Source organism: Oncorhynchus nerka, linkage group LG11 (genome assembly GCF_034236695.1).
Source record: "Oncorhynchus nerka isolate Pitt River linkage group LG11, Oner_Uvic_2.0, whole genome shotgun sequence".
NCBI lineage: Eukaryota > Metazoa > Chordata > Actinopteri > Salmoniformes > Salmonidae > Oncorhynchus > Oncorhynchus nerka.
The window spans coordinates 42,117,355-42,131,564 of record NC_088406.1 but is presented as its reverse complement, the minus strand read 5'-3'; positions in this window follow the sequence as shown (position 1 = coordinate 42,131,564).

The following is a 14,210-nucleotide window of genomic DNA, read 5'->3' as shown; positions in this document are numbered from 1 at the left end:
TTTACTAAGAAGGAGAGTGCTGGAGTTCTGTATCAGATGACCTGGCCTCCACAATCACCTGATATCAACCCAATTGAGACAGTTTGGGATGAGTCGGACCACAGAGTGAGGAGAAGCAGCCAACAAGTGCTCAGCATATGTGGGAACTCCGTCAAGTCTGTTGGAAAGCATTTCAGGTGAAGCTGGTTGAGAGAATGCCAAGAGTGTGCAAAGCTGCCATTAGGCAAAGGGTGGCTATTTGAAGAATCTCAAAAAGAAAATATTTGTTTAACACTTTTTTGGTTGCTACATGATTCCATATGTGTCATTTCATAGATTTGATGTCTTCACTATTATTCTACAATGTAGAAAATAGTAAAATAAATAAAAACCCTTGAATGAGTAGGTGTTCTAAAACTTTTGACCGGTAGTTTTTATGTTTTATTGTCAAAGACCTGGTGGTGTAGCAGGACAACCAAAAGGTTATAAGTTCACAGTTAAGGCTGAATCCCATGTCTGGTGGTCACAGTACGAAATGAGACAAGATTCTTTACATTAATTTAAATCCAAATTGAGTAGCATACTGTCATTTTATTGAAATTACACCTTCAAGTTGTTGTGTATACTTTAGGCAAAGTGCAAAAATAAATGCTTGGCAATGTGTACAGCCAACGACAGTTATGTCTTCTGACCTGGTTGCGCAGCAGCAACTTTAGGTAGCTAGCAACCAAGAGGTTGTGAGTTAAAATCACAAGGCAGGTTGAGTCCCAAGTAATCAGCGTACAGCAGCATACTTTTCTTTAACATTAGCACCTTCATTTTGCTGTAAAAATAGAGAAACTTGTAGATTTACTGTATTTTCACCATAACTATACTAAACCTTTCAGGGGACAATGACACAACGTTCAATGAATGTCCTAAATACGTTCTTGGGGACGTGTCTGGACAAAGTGGAACAACACAAATCCTCCAGGTGACAACGACTGTTAAATTGAATTAATGTCAATTGTGCCTTTTAAATTAAAATATGTATTTATGTTATCACGTGAATTTCATGTGTTTTTATTTCCCCGTAAGGCAACCCACTACTCAAGCAACATTATGGACTAAACGTTCAAATCCTGTTTCCTGTTTGTTTGTTGGTGTGTGTGTGTGTATATGTTCTCTGTAGGGTTTACATGGTAGCCATTTCTGCAGTGATCCGTGCAGGCTCAGAGGTCAAACTTTGTGCCAGCCTTCTGCAGCCCAACGAGACCCTGGTAATGACCATATCTCTGATCGCCAATGAGCAGATCAAAATACTTCTCCAGGAGAGTTCTGACCAAGAGTTTCACCGCTGCTTCCAGTTTCAGGTCAGCTCAGCACTGGTCGACATCCAGAACCATTCAATAAGAGTGTACTTTCTCTGCTTTGTGATGCATCTCTTAATTTTAGTTCTTACCAACTGAGCCGCACAGGACCATGTGTTATTGCTTCATTGTCTTGCTGATAAGCCCCTCGTGTGGAGAGAGATGAAGTGCAAAACTTTAAGGTGAAGGTTTGAGGAGAAACGTTTCTATCGACAGAGGAGAGAAAGGTCATGATTAAACCCTACAGTCTGATGACATTCATCCAAACAGATAAACCAATCTACAACCCGGGACACACAGGTAATTTTACACAGAGCCAGTACTCAATTAGTCTGCTTGCTAAGAAACAGGACAAATAGGTGGTATCATGTTTCTATGATAGTTTTCTCTTTCATCACATGTTGCTCCTAAGAGACACCTGCAACAGCACCATCATAAAGATAAAATCCACTGTGGGTTCACTCAGGATATGTACACTGGAGTTTGAACCAACATACTACATGTTGAGGCTGCATTCATTGTAGCTGGGGATTTTAACAAGGCTAATCTGAAAACAAGACTCCCTAAATTGTATCAGCATATCGATTGCTCAATCAGGGCTGGAAAAACCTTGGATCATTGTTACTCTAACTTCCGCAACGCATATAAGGCCCTGCCCCGCACTCCTTTCGGAAAAGCTGACCACGACTCCATTTTGCTGATCCCTTGCCTACAGACAGAAACTAAAACAAGAAGCTCCCACGCTGAGGTCTGTCCAACGCTGGTCCGACCAAGCTGATTCCACACTCCAAGACTGCTTCCATCACGTGGACTGGGATATGTTTCGTATTGCGTCAGATAACAACATTGACGAATACGCTGATTCGGTGTGCGAGTTCATTAGAACGTGAGTTGAAGATGTCGTTCCCATAGCAACGATTAAAACATTCCCTAACCAGAAACCGTGGATTGATGGCAGCATTCGCGTGAAACTGAAAGCGCGAACCACTGCTTTTAATCAGGGCAAGGTGACTGGTAACATGACTGAATACAAACAGTGCAGCTATTCCCTCCACAAGGCTATCAAACAAGCTAAGCGTCAGTATAGAGACAAAGTAGAATCTCAATTCAACGGCTCAGACACAAGAGGTATGTGGCAGGGTCTACAGTCAATCACGGACTACAAGAAGAAAACCAGCCCAGTCACGGACCAGGATGTCTTGCTCCCAGGCAGACTAAATAACTTTTTTGCCCGCTTTGAGGACAATACAGTGCCACTGACACGGCCTGCAACGAAAACATGCGGACTCTCCTTCACTGCAGCCGAGGTGAGTAAAACATTTAAACGTGTTAACCCTCGCAAGGCTGCAGGCCCAGACGGCATCCCCAGCCGCGCCCACAGAGCATGCGCAGACCAGCTGGCCGGTGTGTTTACGGACATATTCAATCAATCCCTATACCAGTCTGCTGTTCCCACATGCTTCAAGAGGGCCACCATTGTTCCTGTTCCCAATAAAGCTAAGGTAACTGAGCTAAACGACTACCGCCCGTAACACTCACTTCCGTCATCATGAAGTGCTTTGAGAGACTAGTCAAGGACCATATCACCTCCACCCTACCTGACACCCTAGACCCACTCCAATTGGCTTACCGCCCAAATAGGTCCACAGACGATGCAATCTCAACCACACTGCACACTGCCCTAACCCATCTGGACAAGAGGAATACCTATGTGAGAATGCTGTTCATCGACTACAGCTCGGCATTCAACACCATAGTACCCTCCAAGCTCGTCATCAAGCTCGAGACCCTGGGTCTCGACCCCGCGCTGTGCAACTGGGTACTGGACTTCCTGACGGGCCGCCCCCAGGTGGTGAGGGTAGGCAACAACATCTCCACCCCGCTGATCCTCAACACTGGGGCCCCACAAGGGTGCGTTCTGAGCCCTCTCCTGAAAAACAGCTTCTATTTCAAGGCCATCAGACTGTTAAACAGCCACCACTAACATTGAGTGGCTGCTGCCAACACACTGACTCAACTCCAGCCACTTTAATAATGGGAATTGATGGGAAATTATGTAAAATATATCACTAGCCACTTTAAACAATGCTACCTAATATAATGTTTACATACCCTACATTATTCATGTCATATGTATACGTATATACTGTACTCTATATCATCTACTGCATCCTTATGTAATACATGTATCACTAGCCACTTTAACTATGCCACTATGTTTACATACTCATCTCATATGTATATACTGTACTCGATACCATCTACTGTATCTTGCCTATGCTGCTCTGTACCATCACTCATTCATATATCTTTATGTACATATTCTTTATCCCCTTACACTGTGTATAAGACAGTAGTTTTGGAATTGTTAGTTAGATTACTTGTTGGTTATTACTGCATTGTCGGAACTAGAAGCACAAGCATTTCGCTACACTCGCATTAACATCTGCTAACCATGTGTATGTGACAAATAAAATTTGATTTTATTTGTTGTAAGGTGTTCCTCTCCTGGACATTATCATTGGGTATTGATAGTGTAAATATTTTCAGTAAACTTGCATTGCAGTTTTATTGATCTGCAATTGATTGAATTGGGGCCTTAGTACCAACAGTGTAAAATATTATCCAGAGTAGCTATCAAAAGTTTGTCCTCCACAATTCTGTTAACTTTCCCTAAAATCCCTGCTTTTCCAGAAATCCCAGTTGAACAATTCCTGATATCTGGAAATCCTTCAAAATTATGTTTCTAAAGCTCTTATTGAGTGCTTGTCTTTGTCTTTTCTTTGTCTTTTTACAGTGCAGTTTAGAGTCATCACCTTGGATACCAGTTTAAGCCCTGTCAATCAGCTGGTGAGTGTTGAAAATGTTGAATATTGAAAACAACTACTTATTTGGTCTTCCTTTAGAACGGTTTCTCCACTATTTCAAACGAAACGACAGATACAGAGGAATCACAAGGATCACAACATAATACTGTGTGACGGGTTGGGGTTAATGCCCTGCGATAGACAGAAACAGGAGATGGGAGATGGGCTCCTGCCCCATAGACAAGGACAAGGATTATTATGTACAATATACGGTAAAATCGTATTTTAAACTAGCTAACACATGTCATAAACATCTCATTTGTACTTCATGAACAATAAGGCTTGGGAAATGGGAAATGTTTCGAACAAATATTGGGCAAAGTTAGCCTGTTTGTGTAGCCTGTGTATGATAAGGCTACACAAACAGTTGAGACACATCACTCAGAGCAAACATACTGTACATGTCTGCGTGGGTGGCTTTCAAGGTCCTCAAACATTCACCACAAGTCACAGTGTTTTCCACTCATATAGGTCAGATTGGAATGTAGAGGACTTTTGTTTTTGCTATTCAGTGGAGTGAATGTGTGGTCCAAGTCTGGGTTTAAGGGTCTCTTTTCCAAGTTTAAAAGGATAAACATTCAACATTGGCCATGCTGTCAATCTAGCATGACTTCTGCCGCTTTCAAAATAACTGAAAATGTCCAACTTCAGTAAGTTCAAGACAAATGTGAACTCTGCAAAAAAATGAACTCTCACTGGGAAAATACATTTTGAACTGTCATCCAACTCGGAATGCCAAGTCGGGAACTTGGGCCTCTATCTAAAGCTCCGACCTGAAGATCACTAACGTCATGGTTCAACCATATTTTTTCCAAGTTTTCCAATATGCCAGGGAGATATGTATACTGTGGCAAAGAAAGTAATACTAGGTGTATGTTGTGTAGTAAGCTGTTAGTAACCCATGTGCCTCACCCTACAGATTTAGTCCTTTTTCCCCTCTTAACTTAGCCTACTGTTCTGACTTGGTGGTGCACATGTAGCCTATAGTCTGATTCAGAGAAATGTCATCATTAAATATTGTAAGAGCTTTCATTGTCTGCCTTTATTTATCCTACAGTTCTGATTTGGTGTACAGGGAGAATACTGTAAGAACAGCCCATGTTCTGAAATCTGTCGCTGTACATTTCAAAAGTGTTAAACTTGTAGTTATATTGACTATGTCCATCCTAGCTCGCTCATTATGGTCTTAATCAAAATTACAGGATGGTCTCTTATTCACTCATCGTCCCTTTATGCTATAGTTTGTAATTGTCAGTAGAAATCATATTTCTTAAAGCAAGTCAGCCATATCAGCTGTTTTTAAAGCAGTAAATGAGGCTAAATTAACTGTTTATCTGCCATAAAAGGCTCCGCTGATAGCCAGGTGTAGCAGTGCTAAGATGTTGGGACTACTATTGGGACTCAACTGTTAGGACAGCTTTATGTAGGCTCTAACAGTTTCTGGGCACCATTTTCCAACGTTATAGTCCAAATAATGTACTGTTTAGTGTTGTGTAGTGGCTTTGCTGGCATGCAATTATTGTGTTTTTTTGCCCCACCAAGATTTACATGCTAAAATTGTCATTGTAAAAGGAACAAAGATTAGGTCCACTGCTGCAGAGAACTCATTCTGACAATATTCCTCAAGTGGATGACTTTGTACATGTTAATGAACACAATGACCTTCCTCTCCCCAGAACACATCAAAGCTTGCTCTACCATGGGATTGATGTTGCATCAAGCTCCCACCCTGCTACGGCCTGTGGTATTCATGTCACTATGGAAGATCCTCTCCTGAATGCACTACCTACCCCAACAAACAGGTCAGCTGACCACCTGGGGCATACAGTGGGGCAAAAAAGTATTTAGTCAGCCACCAATTGTGCAAGTTCTCCCACTTAAAAAGATGAGAGAGGCCTGTAATTTTCATCATAGGTACACTTCAACTATGACAGACAAAATGAGAAAAAAAATCCAGAAAATCACATTGTAGGATTTTTAATGAATTTATTTGCAAATTATGGTGGAAAATAAGTATTTGGTCACCTACAAACAAGCAAGATTTCTGGCTCTCACAGACCTGTAACTTCTTCTTTAAGAGGCTCCTCTGTCCTCCACTCGTTACCTGTATTAATGGCACCTGTTTGAACTTGTTATCAGTATAAAAGACACCTATCCACAACCTCAAACAGTCACACTCCAAACTCCACTATGGCCAAGACCAAAGAGCTGTCAAAGGACACCAGAAACAAAATTGTAGACCTGCACCAGGCTGAGAAGACTGAATCTGCAATAGGTAAGCAGCTTGGTTTGAAGAAATCAACTGTGGGAGCAATTATTAGGAAATGGAAGACATACAAGACCACTGATAATCTCCCTCGATCTGGGGCTCCACGCAAGATCTCACCCCGTGGGGTCAAAATGATCCCAGAACCACACGGGGGGACCTAGTGAATTACCTGCAGAGAGCTGGGACCAAAGTAACAAAGCCTACCATCAGTAAAACACTACGCCGCCAGGGACTCAAATCCTGCAGTGCCAGACGTGTCCCCCTGCTTAAGCCAGTACATGTCCAGGCCCGTCTGAAGTTTGCTAGAGAGCATGTGGATGATCCAGAAGAAGATTGGGAGAATATCATATGGTCAGATGAAACCAAAATAGAACTTTTTGGTAAAAACTCGTCATGTTTGGAGGACAAAGAATGCTGAGTTGCATCCAAAGAACACCATACCTACTGTGAAGCATGGGGGTGGAAACATCATGCTTTGGGGCTGTTTTTCTGCAAAGGGACCAGGACGACTGATCCGTGTAAAGGAAATAATGAATGGGGCCATGTATCGTGAGATTTTGTGTGAAAACCTCCTTCCATCAGCAAGGGCATTGAAGATGAAACGTGGCTGGTTCTTTCAGCATGACAATGATCCCAAACACACCGCCCGGGCAACGAAGGAGTGGCTTCGTAAGAAGCATTTTAAGGTCCTGGAGTGGCCTAGCCAGTCTCCAGATCTCAACCCCATAGAAAATCTTTGGAGGGAGTTGAATGTCCGTGTTGCCCAGCAACAACCCCAAAACATCACTGCTCTAGAGGAGATCTGCATGGAGGAATGGGCCAAAATACCAGCAACAGTGTGTGAAAACCTTGTGAAGACTTACAGAAAATGTTTGACCTCTGTCATTGCCAACAAAGGATATATAACAAAGTATTGAGATAAACTTTTGTTATTGACCAAATACTTATTTTCCACCATAATTTGCAAATAAATTAATTTAAAATCCTACAATGTGATTTTCTGGATTTTTTTTCTAATTTTGTCTGTCATAGTTGAAGTGATGAAAATTACAGGCCTCTCTCATCTTTTTAAGTGGGAGAACTTGCACAATTGGTGGCTGACTAAATACTTTTTTGCCCCACTGTATAAGATGGTTATTTGGATAATAAACAAATTTCCCACACAAAATACTGCGGCGGCATAGCTCAGTGGTTACTTTCGACACGTTCTATGGAACGTCTGTGTGAGCATTTGAAATGAGATCAGCGTTTAAAATGTTTGCAAATAAGTTATTAGCATCTTCTGGGATATCTAGCTAGCACCAATGCAACCAGCCTGAAAACAATGACCAGTGGAAACTGCAGTCATTTTCAATATTCTTAGCAATGATTTAGGAATCCATGCGAGTAAGTATTAGCTAGGTAGTGTTATATAAATAATCTAATATCAAGCATTACTAACAGACCAAAGCTCTGGTTAAACCGGATGCCCTCAGATAACTCTGGGCGCAGTGCCCTCAGTCAAGTCTAGAGCCTGTGTGCAATAACATAATTATCCTCGCACAAAACAGTTCAAGGGAAGGACACACAGCTGCCATCACGCAAATATACTCCCCTGTAAAACTACAAAGAGCATCCTGCAACACTAACGAGTTTAGAGTGCCAAACTATCTCACTGACATTGAACCCTTCATGCACTCCTGCATAAACAGGAAACACCTGCGCCTAAAGCAGACACTGCTAGTTTTCCCCTATCTTTCGTTCCTTGACACACAAACATCTCATGAAGCACTGTACACTCACACTCTACCCCCCTCTACTGGTCGGGTGGCAACAGCAGAGGACTCTGCTCTGCACCAATGGGGCGCCCGCTCTGGCTAGAGCAGGCCCGCCTCCAACTCTTCAGGACCAGTCAGAAGACCAACACGACGAGACTCCACCTACATTGTTCTGTGTATACATTCTGCTGTAAACTCTGGCTGGGCAGCCTAATTATTCTGACTCCTCACAGAGTCAGTTGCTTAGGTCCGTGCACGATAAACGGCAGGACAAGATATCTTTGACCAATAAACTGCCTTTTTGATACACCTGATTCCACTCTGTCCAGCGTCGTTGTTTTGCATTCCCTCTCCAGTATGAAACACTAACAAAATGGTAGCATGAGGATGGTTATTCCTGGATTCGATCTATGATAAGTTAGTGTGAGAGGACGAAACAGATCAGCGGCTCAAAATCAGACGGAAGAGTGACCTGTCCACAGCTATTCGTCTTGCCTCAGGAAATCTGATCGGAGCGCTCTACTTAAAAGGTGAGCAGAGCCTGTTAAATCGAAATCTGCATATTGTATTATAGTCTAAACCAAATTTTGATCAGAAAGTACTGACGTGAGTATGAATTGTTGCCCAAATTTTTTTTAACATAAAAACCTAAGGCATTGATCAAGGATATCTTGTTTTGCTTGTTTTTATTTGTATATTTTTATTAATTGGCCTATACTGAGTTATGTTAAATGGAATGTGTGAACTGTTTTTGACCAATACACTAGATTTCCCTTTGGGATCCGGTTTGTTCTGAAATCTATATAGAAATTAGGTTAAACCGAGACTGTGTTTTAGTGTATAATGGATAAGTGAATTGTTTGACCAATACGCTAGATTCCCCCTTGGGATCCGGTTCGTTCATGAAAATCTGCACGGAAAACTGTCCTACCGAATAGGTTGTGTGTGAAGTGAAGTGTTGAACCGAGACTGTGTTTTAGTGTATAATGGATAAGTGAATTGTTTGACCAATACGCTAGATTCCCCCTTGGGATCCGGTTCGTTCATGAAAATCTGCACGGAAAACTGTCCTACCGAATAGGTTGTGTGTGAAGTGAAGTGTTGAACCGAGGCTGTGTTCTAGTGTATAATGGATACTGAAATGAATTGTGATTGACCAATGTGTTAAAATTCCTTCGGGACCCTATTTGTTCTGAAATCTGCATGGAAAACTGTCCTGATTATACATTTATCAGGTTGTGTATAGAGGTGAAGTTAAATAAGAGGCTGTGTTATAGCACGTAATGGACACAATTATGGATGTTGGAATTTCAATGTGAATTTCGTATGAATGAATGTAGTATTGAGAAAACATATGAACCAGAGTTGACGTTCCATGATTTTGAGACCGGGGAAATTAAATTGAGAGAAACGTTTGTCGCGGAGTAACCGCTAGGTTGAGATACGTAACTGGGCTATTATGCACACGTGCTGATAGACAAAGCTATCTTAGTAGTCGAATCGCCGTGCTGCTTTGATTGACAGCCGCCGGCCTCAAACACTGATTTTCGCTTTTTTCATTCCTGTTGATATTGCCTAAAGTTAAAAATTGTTCTGACAATTGCTATAGAATCGCTCAAATTTACTGATATAAGTTCATAAAGGAAGTTACTGAATTATTTACAGAAAGTATTTAAATAATTTGCAGAACAATTCTTTTTTTTAAATTCTTCTATTTTTATATTTCCTAATGTACTATAATTATTCTGACAATTGTTATAGAATCGCTTGAATTTACTAATTTAAGTTCCAAAAGGAACTTACTGAATTGTTTCTAGAAAGTATTTAAATAAGCCGCCGAGCTAAGTACAGACTTTGATTGACAGATGCTAAGCTACACACTGATTTTGGGGTTTTTCTATTTCTATCCATATTTCCTAAATATATAGAATTATTCTGACAATTGCTATAGAATCGCTGGAATTTACTGATATAAGTTCATAAAGGAAGTTACTGAATTATTTACAGAAAGTATTTAAATAATTCGCATTCGAATTCGAAACTCAAGACCAAGGGGAGCAGCCAGATATCACTCAGATCGTAGCACAGACTGTCTCTCAGATGATCCAACAGCAGGCAGCCCCACTCACTGCCCCTATGGGGGCCCCACCACCCCAACACCCTCCCCCACAGCAGTATATCCTGCAACAGCAACAGCCACAACAGGCTCCCTACACTGGACCATACAGAGGGGGAAACTACCAGTGTTATAACTGCGGAATTCCCGGTCACTTTGCCAGAGATTGCAGGAAACCACTCTCCCCGCAGCAACAGCAATGGAGAGAAAGAGGACGTGGAGGAAGAGGAAGAGGAAGAGGAGGACCCTCTCCTAATCACATGCAGCAGCATCAGCAAGATTACAACCAACCACAGTTCCAAAGTATGGCAGGGAACACCATGCCCTGGCCATAAAGATGCCCATCACCCACGGCAGGAGAAGAGAGACAACACTTTCAACAGCACACTGAACCAACAATGATGTGCGAAGTTGAGGGTGTCCCCCATCAGTTCCTGGTAGACACAGGATGCACCTATTCTACTATCAAGTTCCCTCACATACTACTGAAAGTGGAGTGGAAGTATCCACCAACCCTCCCACTTCAACTCCTGATCGCCCAGTAAGAATTATGATGATGCCACTCCTGCCGATGCCCACACTGTCTGAAACCCAGGAAGTGTACTGGCTAAAATGCCTACCCACAGGGCCTGCCACCCCTCACATCCAGTTTAAGTTCAACCAACTGAAAGCTCAAATCTACACTCTGCACCCATATAAGACTCCCCAAGCTGAGATCCATTGCACACTCAATGCAACAGAAACGGATGACTGCCCCTACACTGAAGACTGGGACGAAGACATGATGCACCTGACCCCACCTATCAAGTGTTGTACCATTGTGTGTGGCCCAGAGGGGGTGGCAGCACCGGTCATCCTACGATCAAGGAACCTCCATGCACCCCTGGCCTGGACGGCTGAAGCATCAACAGCCATAGCACTCCTGAAAACAGATCTATCAGCGGCAGCAGCTCTGACTGCACCTGACTACAAGAACAAGTTACATTTGGATGTTTCTGAAAAGGAAGGATTCACCTCATCCGTCCTATTCCAGAAACAAGAGGGGGAGAGAAGGGTCTTGATGTACTACTCTTCCAAACTTGACCACATTGAGGTAGGACAGACAACATGCTCCAGATACGTTCCTGCAGTAGCAAAAGCTATTGAACAAAAAAAAAAACAGCTCACCTCGTGATGTCACCCTTCAATCAGCCATCATCCCTCAACCAGCATCGGCCCAATTAGCTGAAATCATCGGATTGACGCAGGCCCTCATCAGAGGAAAAGGAAAGACTGTGAATATCTATACAGACTCAGCCTATGCCCATGAAGCAGTCCACACTGATGGACCCAGAACTTTTACGAGAAGCACATGGCCACACACACGAAGGCAAACTAAAGACCCTCCAAAAGGCCTCGCACATCTGGTGGCACCCTCACATGAAAAATATGACTGACTTATTTTATGACAATGACTTATTTTATGACGAATGCAACATTTGTGGCAGCCACAACCCAAAGAAACCATATCAAAACACCAATGGGCTCATACCCAGTACCTAATGCATGTTTTCAGGATATTAGTATAGACTACACCGACATGGGCCCCGATAATGTATCTAAAGGCAAACGCTATCTCCTAGTTATGGTAGATAGGTTCTACCCAAATGGGTAGAAGCAATACCAACAGCGAAGTAGGATGCTAGGTCAGTCGTTAAGTGGCTACAAACCAAACTAATACCCAGGTATGGCATCCCAAGACAAATCAAATTTGACAAATGGCTCACATTTAACAAACACCTGAGACAGGTGGAAGAAAGATTTGGCATAACACACAGATTTGGTTCTGTGTACTACTCCCGGTCCCAAAATCCGGTGGAACGTTAAACCAAAAGCTGAAAGCTAAGATAGCTAAAGTATTCGCAGGTACGAAGTTGACATGGGTTGAAGTCCTGCCTCTGGTGTTGATGGCCATGAGAGCCTCACCAGGAGCAGGCACCCATCTCTCTCCTCATGAGATAATGACTGGTAGAGTCATGCCTGGTCCACCAAGGGAGGGAGGTCATATGTCCGCCCTTGATGTACAACAAATTGTAATGTCTAATTATGTGAAAAAACTGACGGTTCTCTCTGCAGCACTCTCTACCCAGGTTCACAAGGTCCAGGAGGGGGAGCTGCCGGGGGACACGCCACCACTGAAGGTAAAGGTTGGTGACTGGGTGAGGGTTAAAGTCCACAAGAGAAAGTGGCTGGAACCCAGGTGGACTGGACCGTACGAAGTGAAGGAGGTTACTTCACACTCAGTCCAGGTCAAAGGTAAATCAGGCGCACCTTGGCACCACCTTACACATTGCACCCTAGCCCCAATTCCTTCTAGAACACTGACTGAAGTCAGAGCTGATTTGAGCGGCCTAAATTCGATTCCAAATGAAGACACTCCTTACTCAGGTGATGCGGAATCAAACTCCGCCTCCCCTGAAAAAGGAACCTCGCCCAGTTAGAGGGACATTTCTCCCTCTCTGGGTGAGGCTGGGGATATCTGGCCACTTGTTCGTGATATTCCTACTGATATTTGGAATAACCCTAGGACTCTGACATGGTTAATTGAACAACTATCTCACCCTGCCACATCACGTACACTTACCCCTACCCATGTCCCTAACTCCGTTCCTGATGTCACTCACTCCAATCACTCCCGTCCCAAAACGCAGCACTACACCTACAGACCCACCATGCACACCAGACAAGGTTAGAAGCACCACCTTATGTATACCCACGAATGCAACCGCCACCATTATGCTATAGTTTTCACGTCTTAAAAGACGTGAAGAGGGGGACTCAAAAATTTGGTTCCTACCAAATTGTTTGTTTTGCTTCATATTCTATTTCTACAGTTTTCACGTCTTAAAAGACGTGAAGAGGGGGACTCAAAAATTTGGTTCCTACCAAATTGTTTGGTTGCTTCATATTTTATTTATATTATTCACGTCTAATAAGATGTGAAGAGGGGGATTTGTTATATAAATAATCTAATATCAAGCATTGCTAACAGACCAAAGCTCTGGTTAAACCAGATGCCCTCAGATAACTCTGGGCGCAGTGCCCTCAGTCAAGTCTAGAGCCTGTGTGCAATAACATAATTATCCTCGCGCAAAACAGTTCAAGGGAAGGACACACAGCTGCCATCACGCAAATATACTCCCCTGTAAAACTACAAAGAGCATCCTGCAACACTAACGAGTTTAGAGTGCCAAACTATCTCACTGACATTGAACCCTTCATGCACTCCTGCATAAACAGTAAACACCTGCGCCTAAAGCAGACACTGCTAGTTTTCCCCTATCTTTCGTTCCTTGACACACAAACATCTCATGAAGCACTGTACACTCACACTCTACCCCCCTCTACTGGTCGGGTGGCAACAGCAGAGGACTCTCTGGCTAGAGCAGGCCCGCCTCCAACTCTTCAGGACCAGTCAGAAGACAAACACGACGAGACTCCACCTACATTATTCTGTGTATACATTCTGCTGTAAACTCTGGCTGGGCAGCCTAATTATTCTGACTCCTCACAGAGTCGCATTGCTTAGGTCCGTGCACGATAAACGGCAGGACAAGATAACTTTGACCAATAAACTGCCCTTTTGATACACCTGATTCCACTCTGTCCAGCGTTGTTGTTTTGCATTCCCTCTCCAGTATGAAACACTAACAGTAGCCATTTGATGTTCTCCTATTGAAATAACTAGCTAGCCAGCTACTTAACCCTGTTGCCAAAAACGAACGTTATAAGCAACCAGCTAGCTTCATCTGGCTAGTATCGCTTGACCAGAAAGAGGTTATGTGTTGTGAAGTTAGCCACTATAAGGATTAACCACAATAGTGGAATTTGCGT